This window comes from Ambystoma mexicanum, chromosome 7q (assembly GCF_040938575.1).
Source record: "Ambystoma mexicanum isolate Mex_15411 chromosome 7q, UKY_AmexF1_1, whole genome shotgun sequence".
Classification (NCBI taxonomy): Eukaryota; Metazoa; Chordata; class Amphibia; order Caudata; family Ambystomatidae; genus Ambystoma; species Ambystoma mexicanum.
The window spans coordinates 936,973,835-936,992,308 of record NC_090941.1 but is presented as its reverse complement, the minus strand read 5'-3'; positions in this window follow the sequence as shown (position 1 = coordinate 936,992,308).

The window sequence follows — 18,474 nt, the reverse complement described above, 5'->3', positions numbered from 1 at the left end:
TTTCACTGTCTGGAATTCTCTATGACGCCACATTCCCTTGAACCTCCGTATCAGCCTTGGGCAGGAAGGCACTACATCCCACAGCTCTGCAGGGGCCGCTTGTGCCTTAGGGTGGCATCTGGCCATGTGTACTCCACAGGGGGAGAACGTAACTCTGCAGGCCCAACCGCTTGGAGCGGAGCGGTGTCTTCACGCGTCCATCCTGGTACGCGCCCCCTAGGGGTCTCCATTTCATATTTTTTTTAAAAGTACTTTGTATAAGTATAGTGACATTGGGGTTGAAAAATCACTGGCCATGGCCAAAGGCCATGATCAGTGACCTGGTAGGTATTAGAGAGTCTTTTTTACTTTGCATTTGTGTTTTCATGATTAGTTTTAAACGTTCAATCTTCTTTTTCTTTGCTTGCATGTCTTTTTGAATATTCATCATTATTTATTTTAATTCTATCAAGGAATCCATAATCAGATGTGTGGGTCCTTGTTGTGGTGCTTCCTTTTTGAATCTTCTAGAGACTTGAATCATTTCTTCATCCGTTTAACAATATTTGAAATATTTTTAAACTTTCAAAATATGTGTGTTGGTTGTATACACATTTGATCGTTTAATAATCGGTAGAAACATTATGTGCTTGGTGACTGATATTTGTTACTTTAAACGTAATTGCTATTCTCATTTTACATGACTATATAGAATGTACTTAGGAAAACCTGATTGTGGTATATTTCCTTCTGGAGCATTGTTTTGAGCATCTTCTTTTCTAATCTCTTTCTCTGTAGGGTAATTCTCCTCCAGCCAATCCATTTATTGTTCCATTGTTTTAGTGGTACAGAGAATCAGTTCTTGTCAGTTCAGAGTTAGAATTTAAAATGGAGGACGATTAATGAGGAGAGAAGGTGGAATGTTTGTGTTTGCTTTGTGATTGATTGTTCATTGTTTGTGTGGTGGGTGGCTGCCAACAGGATTTCAAGTACCTCAGATGCTGTTGAATTGTATAGAATCTTTGAGAGAGTGTATGCTTTTTGAGTGATGTTTATACATGCCAATAAAATTGTAGAAGGGTGAGGTGCACCCTTAGCAAACAGTTCTGTTTTGGGGTATATTTATTGTTGTGTTTGATATTTGAAACATGGAGTCAATTTCAGAAGGAGAGGAATCTCTTTGCTCGGAAGATTGTGGAAAATGTTTTGATAATGGGGTTAATAGTGATGTTGAGTACATAGGTGATGAGTTCTTAATGCATTGGCTTACAAGGTTTTTTTGGTTTTATAATATTATTTTAGATGGACTGTTTGGTTTGAACTGAGATGTATATGCTGCAATGGTGGAGAAATATTTTTGACAGGGAGTACAGGTTTTTTTATTCTCTTTGGAAAAAGAAAATTAATTAATCGTCTAAAGAAAGAGCACAGACAAGTTTTTCAAAATGTTTTGAATCATAGAGGTGAAGAGTATTTCTCTGAATGTAAATGTTGGTAATACATTGGTAAAACGACCCCAAAGGCTCTTTTAAGAGCCATTCAGAGAACCTTTTAAGTATATGGGGAAAGGAAAATACCTTTGATGACTTTTTTTATAAATAGTTGCGGTTACGATAGCAGCCAATGAAATGTCACGCCCTGTTCTGTCAGGTGTATTATAGCCGCAGGAACGGACCACAGAAAAGGTTATAGACGTGGGTACGAGCAAGCAAATGGCACATCATGCATTTTTGGCAGGAGTAGCCGCGCTATCACCATTGCGCTTTACCTGCAGTTATTGTTAGACAGAAAATCATATCGTGTCTGCTTTATTGTATATATTGGCCTAAGCCCAGTCGCTCTACGAAGAAATCTGCGCTTTAAGGTTCTGACCTTAGATCGATCAAACCGCCATTTTAGGTTCATCTGCCATTTTGATTCTCGCTCCAAAGTCACCCTTTGTTCTAAGATGGTGGACAGTGTTCTTCTGTTAGTAACATGGCCGTCTTGACCTCTGCATGCATGTTAATGCTTAAACTGCCCGTAGGCCAAATGTTAGGGTCATGTACTGAGACCTTGCCCTTCGTTGACCTATGGATAGAGGATTACCTGTACCAACGATACTAATCCATGAACATATATTATGCACAATACTGTTCGAGCATTTGATCTGAGCACTTGTTTGACTATATTGTATGAAATTATGTACGAAGACTTAATATAGAATCCAAAGACACACTGTTGCTATTGTAAACTATTGGAAATGTATTAAGGATAATCCGTAAATGTATAGACGCATAAATTAGGAACAAACTCGGCATGAACCCCTAGCCCAAGGAAATGGTTAACCTGCAAGTGGGCTGAACATCAGATTACATATTGTATAAAAGACACGACCATTCTGATGTACAGTCCCACTCACTGCACACACCGAACAGGGCTGGTATTCGCTGTGTTGTACTGAGGGCCTGATAGCTATCTGTTGCTTTGTCCTTTGAAAACTATTCAGTTGTAGAATAAAGATCTGTGTATCTTTTGAACCCACGTTTGGTCTATTTCCTTTTGGGGTACTCAGCCTCGATATTCTTTTTTTGCTTTCACAAATGGCGCCCGAATAGGGACCCTCAAGATTGATGCCAGCTTGTTGAAGGTTGACGCGGCTATCGGACTGGGATCGAACAGTGTAAAGGGGGCCCCTTTCCTGAATGAGAAGCGAAACCTCAGGAGCGCTGCACGGCCCAATCCCTGGACGGTGAGCACATGGTCCGAGTCGGCATCTTGACGAGGGTCCACATATCGAGGCGGGCAGATTTGCCGAAATCACCAAACACGAGGTAAACTTTGTTAGAAAACTTTGAAATCCGATCGGACCTCCTTAGGATTTGATCAGGTGAGTCGTGACCCGATTCTTACGTATCCTGATAATTTGTTTTGGTGCATTGCACTCGCGAGTTCAATTACTGACCAGGTAACACCAGTATTCTGATATGCCTGGGAAATTGTCTGCCTGCTTCAGGGCATTATTCCGCAGTGACAGACAATCTTTGGAATTTGGCCAACCAGCGCCAATGGAGTGGTCGCCGGGGTGTACTATGTACTGTAAGCACGGCATTGGCAGTATAGTATTTAATGATATTTGGCACAGACAAACTAGACATGCTTCCGAACTTCAGTGGCCAATCAATGGTAGTTTTGAAATCCCTCGTATTGAGTATTTAGAATCTATATTGTTAAAGAAAAAGGCTATACCTGCAGCATTTGATGTATTACAGAATTGGAAGAAAGATGCTTTACAGCAGTTTAAGAGTAGAGAAAAGCATGCGCGCCGTCATAAAACGAATGCCGAAAAAGCATTGCTATATGACCAAGATAAACAGTCTGAGTCAGCTAGGAATATGAATAGGGCTTTCTCACTTGGTATCCAGAAAATCTATCCTTCTAAAGACTTTTATGTCTCTGATGAACTTATCGATAAATTGCTGAATGAACGAAGGCCTGGTGCCACTGCGCCACCTCCGTATGTACCTCTTCCTGCTGCTTTGCCTCCTCCTGCTCCACCTGCTCCTCCTGTTGCTCTTCCTATTGTTCCTCTTCCTCCAGTTATCGGTCCTCCTTTTGTCGCTGCTCCCCTCCCTGCTCCTCTGCTTTTACCTGCTGTACCTGATGTTCAAAATGTGCCTACTCTCCCTCTTACGAGTGGTTCTACACCGCTCATAGTAGATCGGGTAGCGGGATCGAGGGTTGTCACTCGTAATACTGTGTCTCCTCAGAAAAAACGTGAGTTAATTGCGTGGGCTAAGCATTGTATGGAGAAGGGTGATCAAGCTAGTGTTTTGCCACACTTTCTAATACAGACAGTTTTCCTGAGAAAAACGTTTTTATTGAGGGTTTAGGGATTCATTTATGTGTAATGTGGGACAGACTAAATGATATAGATCTTCCACAAGGATTGAGGGATCTAAATACTTTAGCATAGAGACACCGCAGAGAAAGTGCAAGAGCATGTTGAGAGGGTACTTGAGTATAAAAGGGAGCTGGAAAGGTTACAGAATGAAGATGAAGTTGGAGATAGTTTGTGTACTATGTTCGTACAAAAATGGTTTCTTCCTTGTCATAAATTGATAACTGAGGAAACATGGATTTGCACGAAAGACGCGATTAGATGGATTTCAGACGCATCTCTAACTCCCGTTGAAGTATATGACATGTATAGTCAATATACGCCAGAAATGCAGAGGAGAGTGATAAAGGTAATGGTAGAATACCTACAGGATAAGTGTGTAAAAAGAAAGATTTGTTGTCCTGCGGAGTTATTGAGTATTTACAAGAGAGCTTTTTCGTTTATCACTTCTTCGGCTGCTTTAGCGCTCGATTTGGCTCTGTTGCTTAGTAAGCGTTCGGAGTTGCCTACTTCTCAGTTACCTATAAGAGAGGTTCCTCTGACATTTGTCCCGAAAGTGGAGATTGCTGCTGATGTTGTAGCAGGTACAGTTGCTCGAGACATTCCTGCACACTATGTGTCACAGTTCGTTCACGTCCCGTTCTCGAGACAGGAAGTGAACACCATTAGACACTCTATTCCCGACATTAGGAAGAATCCGACAGGGTTCTACAAAGAAATAGAGTCTGTTTTGCAATCCTCAGTATTCAAGCTAAGTGATATTGATCTGTTATTTCCTGTACTCCTGCCTGTAGATTTGTGGAAGGAAACAGATTATAACTATAGACGACATAGCAGGACTAGGAGACACATGGACTAACATAATTAGACTCGATGGAGAAAGGCCAGCTGGCGAAAGACCGCCTCAGGTGATACAAACTTTACCTGACAGAATAGTTGTGAAACTGAAAACTATAATTCCTGAAAAGAGAATTATTTGGGACAAGCTTACTGCCTGTGTTCAAGGGAAGTCTGAGGGTGCTACGGTTCGAACAGGTATTCTCAGATTTCAGTGGACAGGACTTAGGAAGAGAGTCTGGGAAAAGATTATTCGTAAACAAATTTGTGTGTGGATTGCTGTCTGACATCCATTCGCAAATTATGTCTTCTGAGAGCGCTTGGCAAGCAAAGTCTCAGTCAGAAGTACTACACATGGCTCAGTACTATGAGAATTGTGTCAATAATGAAAAAGAAAGAGTCGAAAAAAGGAAAGGAGATTTAAAGACAAAAGTATTATTACAGCAAATTGTTAGAGGCCCTAGAGGGGGTAACACACAATTCAGAGGTCAGTATGTTCCACAGGGAAATGCACCCTTGGGTCCTGTAAACATTAACCAGTGTGCCTATTGTAGGGAAGAGGGTCATTGGCATGCACAATGCCCGATCCTCCAACAGAGGTCAAATAACACCTTTGGGAATATTGGCAGACGATCCAGAGGTCGCCCGGGTATAGGGGGCCCTGATAGAGGTCAGTTTTCACAGGATTCACAGCAACCTTTTTCACAGGACAATCAGGCATGAAGTGTGGATACTAGTAACATTTTTTACCATCCTTCTGCCGCTTACCTCTCTGTAGAACTTTCTTTTGACGACATTCTGTTTCTCTCGGATTGCCCGAAGCAGGGTTTGGAAATTGCAGGTAGTTTGTGCAATAGTCCGATTTTACCCGTGAACAGAAAAGGCGATAATGCAATTCCTTTTCGTTTCATAATAGATCTGCGTGCCATCAACAAGATCGTCGCTCCACAATTTCTGATTGTGCCTGATGTGACGACGATATTAACCATGATCCCGGCTTCAGCTACTTACTTTAGTGTTGCGGATCTAAAGAACGCTTTCTTTAGTATTCCTATACACAAGGACAGTAGATACTTGTTCGCGTTCACATTAGGGGGACACTCGTTTACCTTCACCCGTGCACCACAAGGTTACATGGAAAGTCCTAGCATTTATAGTAGGGCTTTGAAAGAGCAGCTCGATACCCTTGAGTTTCCCTCTACTTGTACACTGCTTCAATATGTTGATGACTTGCTTTTAGCTGCTGACTCAGAGAGCGCTTGTAAGGAGGGCACTGTGTTGTTGCTTATTCACCTGGCTAAACATGGACATAAAGCTTTGCTTAAAAAATTTCAATATTGTTGTCAGGAGTGTTAAAATGGATTTCTGAACTTGGACCTGGAGGGGTAGAGGTTCAGAAGGCCAGCATAGTTTCTTGGAACAGGGTAACCTCTGGACAAGCCAGACCAATCAGGGTAGAAATGGCGGCGGTCAAGACTAAGGGCCTCATTACACGGAATGCGGTAAACCATGGTGCTATTAGCACCATGGTTGCCGCCGGTACCATACCGGTACCACCATGGAGAAAAGGGGAATTACTACCCCATTCCAAGGTTGGCAGGACGGTAATTCCCCCTTTCTCCATGGCCCTTCCCCATTCACATTTTTGCCCCATAGGGCATAATGGGAATGGGGAAGGAGCTAATTACGGTACCATAAATTGCGGTACCGTAATTAGCACCAAGATCCCTTTGCGGGACCCAACTTTAACGGCTGGTCTACACCAGGCGTTAAGGTCGGGTCCCGCAAAGGGACCTCGTAGTAAGGCGGTACGGGTTAACTGTCACCAGTACCCTTACCGGTGACTGTTAACCCTTACCACCTTCTGTGTAATGAGGCCCTAAGTCTCAAGAGGGGTGAGGGTGACGGAAAGACCTCAATGAGCAAACAAAGCAAGGACACTTACAAATTACTCCAGACAGGTGCTATATTAAAAATATAGACACATTTATTACAAGGCCTTTGTAACATCGACCATAGCAAAGAATCACACTAATACTAAAGTAAACCAACACATCACCATCAATACTACACCTAACTAGGAGGAAGTCCGAGCCCTACGAAGAGAGGAGCCTTATGCTCCAAAGTACCTGCACGCGCTGGTGCCAATGGATAAAGTAGAGTCTCTTCAAGGGTCTCAGGCAGTTCAGGAAGGTGAATGAAGCGATGCAGAACAAGTCCCCACTACTCAAGCAAGGCCTCCACTTGTGGGCAGAGGCAGGGTGAGAGTGCGGGATAGAGTCGCTATTTCGCAACAGCGGAAAAAAAGAAAGGGGCTCCTGCTCGAGGGGCCACTGGTTGGGGTATGGACTACTCACCGGTCCCCGACGCAGGCAGACCTAGACTTCTCCAGTTCAGTTCACGTTGCTGGCAGGTTCAGCTGCGATGATCAGGACGTCTCAACACCGTGTAGGTTCTGCATAGCAGGATACAGGGTCGAGGGTGTCCCAAATGCAGCGGACATGCACAGATTGTTACCGCAGCAGGGCAACACGGCAACCACGTTTACTCTGGTCCGGGCGCACTCGTCTCACTTCAGACCTGGGAATGCCAATTGTACAAAATTCGGTGTGAGGGTGCCGTAGACGCAGAGCAAGCATTATACCAAGTTTTGAGGGCTTCCCCGAAACAGCGGCGTTGACAGAGCAAAGCGTCCTGCGTAAGCTGATCAGCCGACTGGTTGGCCCAGGGACTCTTCCGAAGAGGCTAACTTGCAGGGTTTGATGAAGGCGCACGGAATAGTTGATCCCACTATTCCAATGGGTCGAAGCACCTTCGCAGACCTTCTAGGACGATCAGATGCAGAGGGGTCTCGCAGGACGACAGCAGTTCAGGGTGCCAAACCTTCCACGGGTCACCAGCGGTTCCTCGACTCAGCTTCTTGTTGCAGGATACTTGGCTCCTTATCCCTCGTTCGGTGTGAACTCAGTTGATCGACATGGTAGTGGTGTGTGTCAGCCTCCTCTTATCCAAAGTTCCCTTTGTGCCAAAACAGAGAGGACCCAATGGGAGATCCGCTCACAAACACTCACACCATACGTGGACCTATCACGGGCCACGGTGGTCCCAGGCATTCAGGACACTCCAGACTCTCTGGCAGCCAGGATGTGTATTGGAAACAGACATCCCAGTCCACATCCTGGAGGCACACACAACGCATGCAGAAGCCCGCAAAAGCATTGTGTTTTGCGGGAAAGTGAATGACCAAATAAGGACGGTCCTGGGTCCGCTCCACCTGGGGAAGGTGAAGGGGCAAGACGGTCAGAGGACAGGACAAAGAACCTCGTGGCATGGCCATTTTGGAGCCAGGCCACTCATTTGTGCCAAATGCGTTAAGCGCGGATAACATGGCGAAAAAGGGTTCAAAACACAAGAGAAATGATAGCTGCCACCAGTCCTCTCCGTGACACACTTGCACAGTTCATAATGAGTCGGGCGATAGTTTCTAGGGCCTTTGGAATGACTAGAGACTCAAGAGCATGGTAAAGTAAGTTACAGTGCACTCTTGTTTCATGTTGCACAAAAGCTGCAATATGAGGAAAGGACTAAGGGAAACAAAGTCTCCCAGTACTGACTGTCTTAAGGGCATGTCAGTTTCCCCATAAGAATTGAGCGAAAGCCCAGAGGAGTGCGGCGGAAGGCTGTGCTTCTCTGGCAAAGTCTAGATCCGGGTGTAAAACAACAGCAAAATGTTTGGGGGTTGCCACATGGAGGGAAAATTACATACAATTATGAAATCTTTCCTAACAAGGAGGTCGCCTATTTAGGCTTTCTCCTGTCAAAGGAGGGAAGAAGATTGACGCCTGAATGGATAAAACTCATTTCTAGCATTTCTGTCCCAAATACACAGAAAGAAGTCAGAGCCTTGATAGGAATGGCTTCTTACTGTAGGCAGTGGATCCCCAACTTTTCACTAGTGATTAAGCCGATGTTGGCTCTGACGAAGAAGGGCATTTCGTCGCCATTGCCGTGGAACATGGAGCACCAGCGTGCATTTGATTTGCTCAAGACTGCATTGTGCTCGGCACCGGTTTTGGGCACACCAAACTATGAAAAGGCCTTGGGCCTCATTAGGACCCAGGCGGTAAGGGGTTTACGGCGGCGTAAACAGCGCCGACCCTTACCGCCTGATTCCGAGGTCCCTTAGCGCCATGGAGGATTTAACACCTGCTTTTAGCAGGTGTTAAAATCCATGGCACTAAGGGACCATGTTGTTAATTACGCCACCGTAATTTACGGTGGCGTAATTAACGCCTTCCCCACTCCCATTATGCCCTATGGGGCAAAAATGGGAATGGGGAAGGGTAAATGGGGATTGGGGAGTTACCGCCCCATCAACCTCGGAAAGGGGCGGTAAGTCCGCCAACCACCATGGCGTAAACTATGTTTACGCCATGGTGGTAAAGGTACGACCCAGGCGGTAACTTACCGCCTGGGTCGTAATGAGGCCCCTTGTGTTGTTTGTGCAAGAATGTGATGGATGTACTTTGGCTGTATTAACGCAGGAACATGGAGGGAAGAATTGGCTGTGCAGCTATTTTTCTTCCGCCCTGCTGCGTCTGTAAAACAGAGTGAGGGAATGGTCCTAGGCCATGTTTTAACCCTGATGGTACCTCACTCTGTAGATGTTCTACTGAACAGAACTCAAACGCAACAGCTCACTTCCGCACGGTTGACAAGATATCAATTGATCATGTTTGCACCACACATTCAAATTAAGAGGTGTTGTGTTCATAATCCGACTGAACTCTTACCTTTCCCGCAAGGTACTGCTTGAAGTGACGAAGAGTCACATGATTGCCTTTACACTACCGAACAAGAGACAAAGGGTAGAATTGAGCTGAAAGATACTCCTCTGAACAATCCACAAGGGGAGCTGTTTTGCGATGGCTCCTGTTTCAAACTTGCAGATGGTACATCCACAGCTGCTTATGCAATCACTACATTGAGCACAGTCGTGGAAACCAAGAGAATCACGCATAACTCTGCGCAGGCCGCAGAGATTATAACATTGACCCAAGCTTGTGAACTTTCCGAAGGGCTCACTGTGAATATATACAGTGACATCCAGTATGCATTTGGGGTGGTTCACAACTTTGGGAGACTTTGGTCAGAAAGAGGGTTCTTGACTTCACATGGTACAAAAATCTAGCATGGCTCCTTGTTAGTACGGCTACTCTCAGTGCTTGCACTCCCTACTCAGCTAGCTATCGTAAAATGCGCAGCGCATCAGAAGATTGTAGATGATGTAGGAAAAGGGAATTCTTTTGCTGGTCAGATAGCTAAACAGACTGCCACTGATCTCTCTTCAGACATGTATACTTCAAGGGAAGCCACAAATGCCTGTACTATGGATGAGGGTATTGATTCCGTAAGGGATATCCAAGCTGATGCCACATTAGAAGAGTCTAAGAAATGGGCTGAGGGCTTGGGGAAGCTTGATGACGATGGGTGTTGGGTGGACAGAGTTGAAGGGAAGTGGCTACTTCCTGACGCGTACATTATGATGATGGTTGTTTTGGCTCATGGTCTCACACACATATGTGCTCGTAAAATCACAAATATGTTGGAAAAAGTATGGGTAAATGATAAAAACTCTAAATTAGCTGAACGCTTTGTTCAGAAATGTATGATCTGTTTGCAGCATAATGTGGGAAAGGGAACATCAGCTCCTAGGGGTAGTTTTGGTCCACCTTCTGTCCCCTTCGAGGTTATTCACTTTGATTTTATTGAGATGGAACGCTGTAATAATCTAAAGTACATGTTAGTTGTCATCTGTGCTTTTAGCAAATGGGTTGAGGCTTTTCCTTTTAAAGACGCTACAGCCATGACTACTGCAAAGACTATGTTAAAAGAATACTTACCGAGATGCGGGCTACCACAAGTCATCTGGTCGGACAATGGTCCACATTTTATCGCTGCTGTAATTCTGCGGATATGTGCGGAATTGCAGACCGATAAACGGTTCCATTCTGCCATACATGCTCAGAGTGCTGGATTAGTGGAAAGACACAACGGCATCATCAAAAACAAGCTTGCTAAGACGTGTGCTGGCACCAAACTAAAATGGCCAGACGCCTTACCGATCGTGTTATTATCAATGCGGACAACCCCTCAAACTAAGACTGGGCTCTCTCCCTTTGAGGTGGTTATGGGGAGGCCTGCTAATATCTGGAATGTTCCGAAATGTCGTTCTTTGCGAAATGTTGAAAATGTACTTCTTTCAGATTACTGTAGCCAGTTGACTAAAAACTTGTATTTGATTTATCACCTGGTGCGAAAGGCTTTACCTGTATTATATGAGTGCCCCGGCCACAGCATACGGCCTGGGGATTGGGTCTTCGTAAAATCCTTCGAGCAATCCTCTTGCCTCACACCTCATTGGCGGGGCCCCTTCCAAGTATTGCTGGTCACACAGACTGCGGTGCGGGTGGCGGACCGGAAAAATTGGATCCACGTGACACATACCAAGAAGATTCCACACCCAGTGCCATACATTACAGAAGAAGCAGAACCCCTCCTCAGTACTGCAACCAACGATCCAAAGCAGTAACCAACATCAAAAGTGTGTCAGGGATTCTCCCTGATCCTGTGAGGTCTGGGGAAACAGCCATTTCACCCCACACACTCCAACCATCTTCTTTCCGGAGGCGATCCCCAATTGTGCCTCTGACCTTGCTTCCGCTTATTCGCCGCTTCCACTGGGAAGTGACGACACGTTGTTCATGGATCAATCAGTACCAGGGATCACAAGGTACGATCTGCGTCCAAGAAAATAGACTTACGGCACTGTTCGGCTGTGCGCTCAGAGAAGAAAGTCATCAAGGGCTTGCCTTTTTGGGCCGATTAATTTTTTGAAAAGGGGATTCTGTTGGCTAGGGTTGTGGAAGGACTAAGAAGACGCTCGGCCTGCAGGTCGCCAGCTAAGAACACTGGTGTTTTCGTTTGAAGATTACGATGCCTGCAACTGCTACCGCTCGTACAGGACTGATAAGTGGACATGTGACCAGCTGTGAAAATGGACAAACTGTTACATGGGCCCCGAAAACGTACTGCTGTTTTATGATAATATTAATTGGGTTTATAATAGTCATTGTTTTAGGCTTCTGGTATCTAGAAGAAGTGCATCTGCTTGAGAATTTGTTGCCGACTGAAAATGTACCTACTGTTTCCACTCCTTTCGTGCATCTGCATACTCTATCTCCTAGAGACTCTCAGCTCAGACAGAGATATCATAATAATACACTATTACTTATCATGAATGCTACACATGCCATTTTTAACAAATCTAATTGCTGGGTCTGCTCGCATTTACTGCAACAAAGGGATAAGGGGCTAGGTTGGTATATTCATCCTCTACAATTGACAACTGCATGTTATGCTTCTCTTAGAGCACTATTCTTTGGTCGCTGGAACAATAGCATCTCAGGGAACTTTGATGGGACTAATTTGAATCAGTTTGAAAATCGTGTTCTGACTCCCTTGGGATGCTCGCTCTTCACAAACAGGAGTAAGCCTAATGGTGCTTCTATTAGGCATTCTGATAGACTGTCTCATCCATTTTAATCCTTGATTTCTTTTAAAATGGCTAAAATAGGCAATAAGGATGCCAGGCCTCCTTCTTACACTGTTAATCATAGCCCCGATTCAGTTTCTTTCTGCATACAGAGGAATGGTACTCAGTCAATGGGTGATTTTAAAGGTTGCGCCAACGTTGCGAATTTGACTAGTGAGGACAGACCTTTGTATGTAGGCGAACCTGTCTACTTTTTTTGCAGTAATGTAGCATTTCCATGGTTACCCAGGGATTGGCAGGGAACTTGTTATTTAAGGATCCTGTTACCCGGGGTATTCATAGCCAGTACTGTAGAAATTTCAAAGGCTATTCCATGGTGGGACGAGAATGGTGACACTTCAGCACAAGTTCTGGGAGATGTAGCGTAATCCTTTGTGCCATTTTGGGGGCAAAAAATGAACGCTGAAGATACCAGGAGACTAGCGAGAGTACTGGAGAGGACCATCAACCGGACCACTGACCTACTCTATAATATGACTTTATAAAAGAAAGCAATAAGGTTAGTAGCACTTCAGAACCGGATGGCATTAGATGTCATCCTTGCTGAACGTGGTGGGGTATGTAAATTAGTGGGGTCCACTTGCTGTGTTTTCATGCCAGATTCCTCCCCAACTATCTTCAAGGCAATACAGAATATGCATGTCCTAAATTCAGAAGTACATGTTCCCGAAGGAAACTGGGATCTTAGCGCTTGGTTTTGGGACTTCTTGCAATCTTGGGGTTGGATGCTACTTTCGGTCTTGCTGATCATTTTAGAAGTTGTGTTGTGTGTTGTTGTTGTATACAATGTCTTCCTGGTATATGTTTGATGCTAGGGGGATGTTGCGCACAGGCGATGGGTACATTAGGAGGCAAGGTATATGCCCCAGACAAGAACTCTAATGAATACGTGTTGAAAGAAATCTTAGTAACTGATCTTATGGCAATTGACATCTCAGATAGTGATTCAGGATGTATGGACGTTGAGACGTGGAGTTACTCGTAAAGTGACTAGAAGTAGTATAGCACTTGGCTTAGGCCAAAAGGAGGGTTTGTTAGACAGAAAATCATATTGTGTCTCCTTTATTGTATATGTTGGCCTAAACCCAGTCGCTCTACGAAGAAATCCGCGCTTCAAGGTTCTGACCTTAGATCGATCAAACCGCCATTTTAGGTTCATCTGCCATTTTGATTCTCGCTCCAAAGTCACCATGTGTTCTAAAATGGTGGACAGTGTTCTTCTGTTAGTAAAATGGCCGTCTTGACCTCTGCATGCATGTTAATGCTTAAACTTCCCGTAGGCCAAATGTTAGGGTCACGTTGAACTGTGGATAGAGGATTACCTGTACCAACGATTCTAATCCATGAACATATATTATGCACAATACTGTTCGAGCATTTGATGTGAACACTTGTTTGACTATATTGTATGAAAATATGTACAAAGACTTAATATAGAATCCAAAGACACACTGTTGCTATTGTAAACTATTGGAGAATGTATTAAGGATAATCCGTAAATGTATAGATGCATAAATTAGGAACAAACTCGGCATGAACCCCTAGCCCAAGGAAATGGTTAACCTGCAAGTGGGCTGAACATCAGATTACATATTGTATAAAAGACACAACCATTCTGATGTACAGTCCCACTCACTGCACACACCGAACAGGGCTGGTATTCGCTGTGTTGTGCCGAGGGCCTGATAGCTATCTGTTGCTTTGTCCTTTGAAAACTGTTCAGTTGTAGAATAAAGATCTGTGTATCTTTTGAACCCACCTTTGGTGTATTTCCTTTTGGTGTACTCAGCCTCGATATTCTTTTTTTGCTTTCACATTATAACCATTCCAATTTCTATGCATTGATCGTGTTGTTCCATTGATTTTACACCACACAATTTCACATCTGATTCTGATTCCATGCCCTTATTTGTACCTTTATTTTATTTGAATTGTTACAGCTTGTCAATATGTTCTTTTGAATCTGTAAAAATGGTACGGTAGCCTCGACTACTGGCGGTTGAGATGGTTTGTGGGTATGAATGGGCCAATTGGATGTTGTGCTTTTTGGCAATCTTTTAAACCCGCGGGTGCAAGACGAGTCAAAGCTGTGGGTATGAGCAGGCAAATGGCATGTTGTGTATTTTTGGCGGGTGCCGCCACTGCTCTCACTATCATGCTTACCCGTGGGTATATACATTCCAATTTCTATGCATTGATTATGTTGTTCCATTGAATTTACACCGCACAATTCCACAGGTGTTTACAATTTCATGTCCTCATATTTCCCTGTATGTTGTTTGAATTGCTACAGCTTGTCAATGTGTCTTTTTTGAATCTGTAAAAATGGTACGGGTAGCCGCAACTCGGTGACGCGATTCACAGCTATGAATGGGCCAATTGGATGTTGTTTGTTTAGGTGGTCTTTGATAGCTACACATATGGATCCGTCACTATACTCGCGACTATATGTTAATGTAAATGTTAAAGGACATTTGTACCGCGCACTATCACCACCGGAGTGGTCCCTTGGCACTCTGGTGGCTCTGAAAGAGGAGGGGAGGTTGAGTTAGTGGGAGGAAGCAGGAAAAGTGCAAGTGCAAGAGAGCAGTGATGTGCTGTTGGCGGCCTCAGCCCGGTAGGTCCGTTGGCTGGGCCTGGGTGTTTGCGGCCGGTAGTCGTCGTGTACTGTTGTGCAGACCTATGTGTGTTTTTTTGTTTTGTTGTTGTAATGTAGTGAAGTTTGTGCGGTTTGTTGTGCTGTAGGTTTTGGTTGTGTTTGGTTTGGAGTTTGAGAGGTGTATGCAGAAAGGGAAATTGTTAGTAGGGTTGGTTAGTTTGCGTCTTTATCCTGAATTGAAGCGCTCAATTTGTTTAGACTTCCCTGTTGTGGCTCTGTCCAGATCTGGGTCTGACTGGCATACAGTTTCCTTACTCCTCTAGCCCCCGCCTCTAACATGCTCTCTCATAGCTCCCCTTACCTTCCGTTCATACTCCTGTGGCCATTGCACCTGCCAATGACAACTTCTTAGGTAGTGGGGTGATTGCCAATATCTCAATAATTCCACACCAGTGTGGTACCTGGCGGTGATTAAATAAGGGCGTGCGAGAGTGTTGGTGGGGTAGTTGACTCAGTCTCCGAGCGTGCCGCCTGTGTTCCAGTCTATCCTGTGTCATCCATCCAGGTGCCATGTGCTTTACTCTCTCGGGTCAGGGATGTCTGTGTCTTTTCGGTTTAGTCATCCTTTTTTTCCAGTTTTGGTTTCTTGGTTTAGTCTGTGGTGTTGTAGAGCCAGGTTTTTAGTGATTTCCTGAATTTTAGGTGATCTTCAGTGTTTCTTATTTCTTTTGGGATGTTGTTCCAGGTTTTTGCGGCTAAGTGGTAGAGGAGGTGCCTCCAAGTTTTTTCTTATGGTATGGTTTGAGTTCCAGGCGGATTTCGTTGCTTGATCGGAGGGGTCTCGCTGGTTTGTAGACTGTTATTTTCTTTTGTAGGAATTCTGCTCCTTGTCCGCTGACTGCTCTGTGCGTTATGCACATTGTTTTGAAGGTGATGCGATGTTTTACTGGGAGCCAGTGTAGTGATTTTAGGGCTGGAGTGAATATAGGCGATTGTATTTTGGTGCAGTGATCATATTATCTTGTGGACATTTTAGCTCAGATTTGTACATGTGTTTCTGTTTGGATGTTCTCACCTGAAGGCTAATGTGAATTGATTTTGAAATATTTGTAATATGTGTTTTTTTGCACGTTTGTATAGCCACACCTATAGGTGGGTTTTCGTTGTGTAACTGGGGATATAGCCGCAGTTATGTTATTGGGAACAATCACAAAGAAAATAAAAGATTTTTTTTAATGAAGTGTGTACATATTGTATAAAGTATTCTTTGAAGGATTGTATTGGGGTTTATTGATTGATATAGCTTGTAATATAAATGTGTTTGCCATTTTACTTGTTCTCTTTATACAGTCCTCTTTTTGTGCTATTGAATTGTGAAAGCTATCAAAGCGACATTTGTGTGAACTTTTGACAGTATGATTTGAGAACTCAGAGTGTGCACATGTTCTGTGTTTGGCTCTGGTGAAGATCTATTCATTATTTTGAGCAGCTGAAGGTGAGTGATAGTGTGTTTTATATATTTTATGTACAGTTTCAATTATTGTATTTGTAAGATAACTGAAATATGTTTAGGTGTCTCATTTGGTCAAGTTTATAAGTATTATTCACAAAGTAGTGTTTTCTATATTTTACTTCAGTGGTTTAAGTAGAGTGATGAAGCAGTATGAAATGGTATGCTATGCTTATGTTTGCGAGAAAATATATTTGCAAATAAAGGTTGTTTCTCAGTGACATTGAACAATGTGATATTTTTGTATTTTGTATTTTATTGAATTTATATTAATCCAAAGTGCTTTGCATGACAACAAGCAAAAATACAACAAGCATAAGATGGCAATTGAATCACAACTCGAAAACAGTATAAGGAACAATTTACAATATTGTTGAGGTGAGGGGGGAGTGGAGAAGGACAGAGGTGTGAGAGGGAATGGGAGGTATTAGTGGAGGTAAAAATGGAAGTAAGAGGTAAGGCGAGAAGGTTTGAGGAAGAAGAGAGGAAAGAGTAAGACTAGATAAGAGCCAGAGGTGGGGTAAAAGATATGAATGAGGGTGCATATGAAATCCTATTTTGAACCAATCAGTAAAACTCTACCCTTGACAACTATTGTGGCTGTGTGTTTGCTTTGCAGTTGGATATTAAGCTGTTGCTTTGTGACCCTATATTGGTGATTTTCTACTGTGTTAGAATTGTGGAAGTGTGAAATTACGAAGTGAAGAAGGTGAAGTTGTAGTGGCTAAGTGGATAGGGTTTCATAGTATATGGGACTTTTTATTCTGCTGAATGTTCACTGTCATGTAATTGTTGGTAGTAAATTAGAAGTAATAATGAACAATCATATTTGGCATGTTTCCAATTTGCTTGCAAATGGTGTGCTTTGAAAGTACAGGAATCTGTTTGGGTTCCATGCTATGTAATGCAAGATGTTGTTATGCAATGCACTGACATAGAGAGATGTGAAATGAATGGGGGTGCATAGTGGGTTGGGGGAACAAGTAGTATGGATGAGGTTTGCTAACATGGTTTTCTGAGTGTGCTTAGGTCACATGGCCATTGAAGTTTAGTGCAGTGAGGATGGGCAGTGAAGGGAGGACATACAAGTTGCTATGTTTTGTTGATTAGTAGTAGTAGTGAATAGTTTGTAGGTGAAATGTAGGATAGTGGGTCTGCCTATTGGCCCAATGATAGTTGAATTGATAGGAGCTGGTCCGATAGCACAGCAAGTAGAGCGCTCGCTTTGACATCTGTGCAGAGACTGCTGATGCAGGTTCGCATCCTGGCAGGGCCAAACTCAGCCTTTCATCCTTCCGAGGTCGATAAATGAGCACCACATACTGTGGGTAATAATAAGCAGCGCTCAGATACCTGAGGGTTCGTAGCACTATATAAATGCTAAATTATTATTATTATTATTATTATTATAGAAACAGGTGAGGCATTTGACTTTGTATCTTATTGGATGAGGATGACTAAGAAGGACTGATTACATGGGTGTTAGAAGGATGAAGGTTGTGACAGAGCACAGTTATGTGAGTAGCAGTAACTGAATGTTGTCTATCTGGAGTTGACCTACAGTCCTTAAGCAAAGGGTTGTTGGGTGTGACAACTGGAGCTGGATGGAGTAACTCGGTGCTAGTGCATTATTTTTCAGCTTGGTTTCTCTTGATATCTTTGTCATGAATGGTTTATAGATATATTGCTTGCATTATGTGTATGCTTTATTAAGAATTGTTATGTAATGTAAAAAATGCGTATTGTGGTGTATAAGATTAGCTCACTTTACATTTAGGTTTATCATTGAAAAATGTATCGTCCCAAGCACAGATATATTAGAAGATGGCAACGTTAAGCGCCAGTTGCACCTCTATTCCCTTTCAGAGCACGTGGCAGTCATGCCCCCCTCCTTAGTGGTGGAGGTTATTTTGATGGTTTAATATGCTATATTTGGCATTGCAGGTAGACCAAATGGCTGATTTTCCAGCATTCTGTTAGGTTATCTACATCCTGTTTTTTCTAAATCCTGTTTTTTCTGTTATGGCATATATTGGGTTTCAACATATCACACA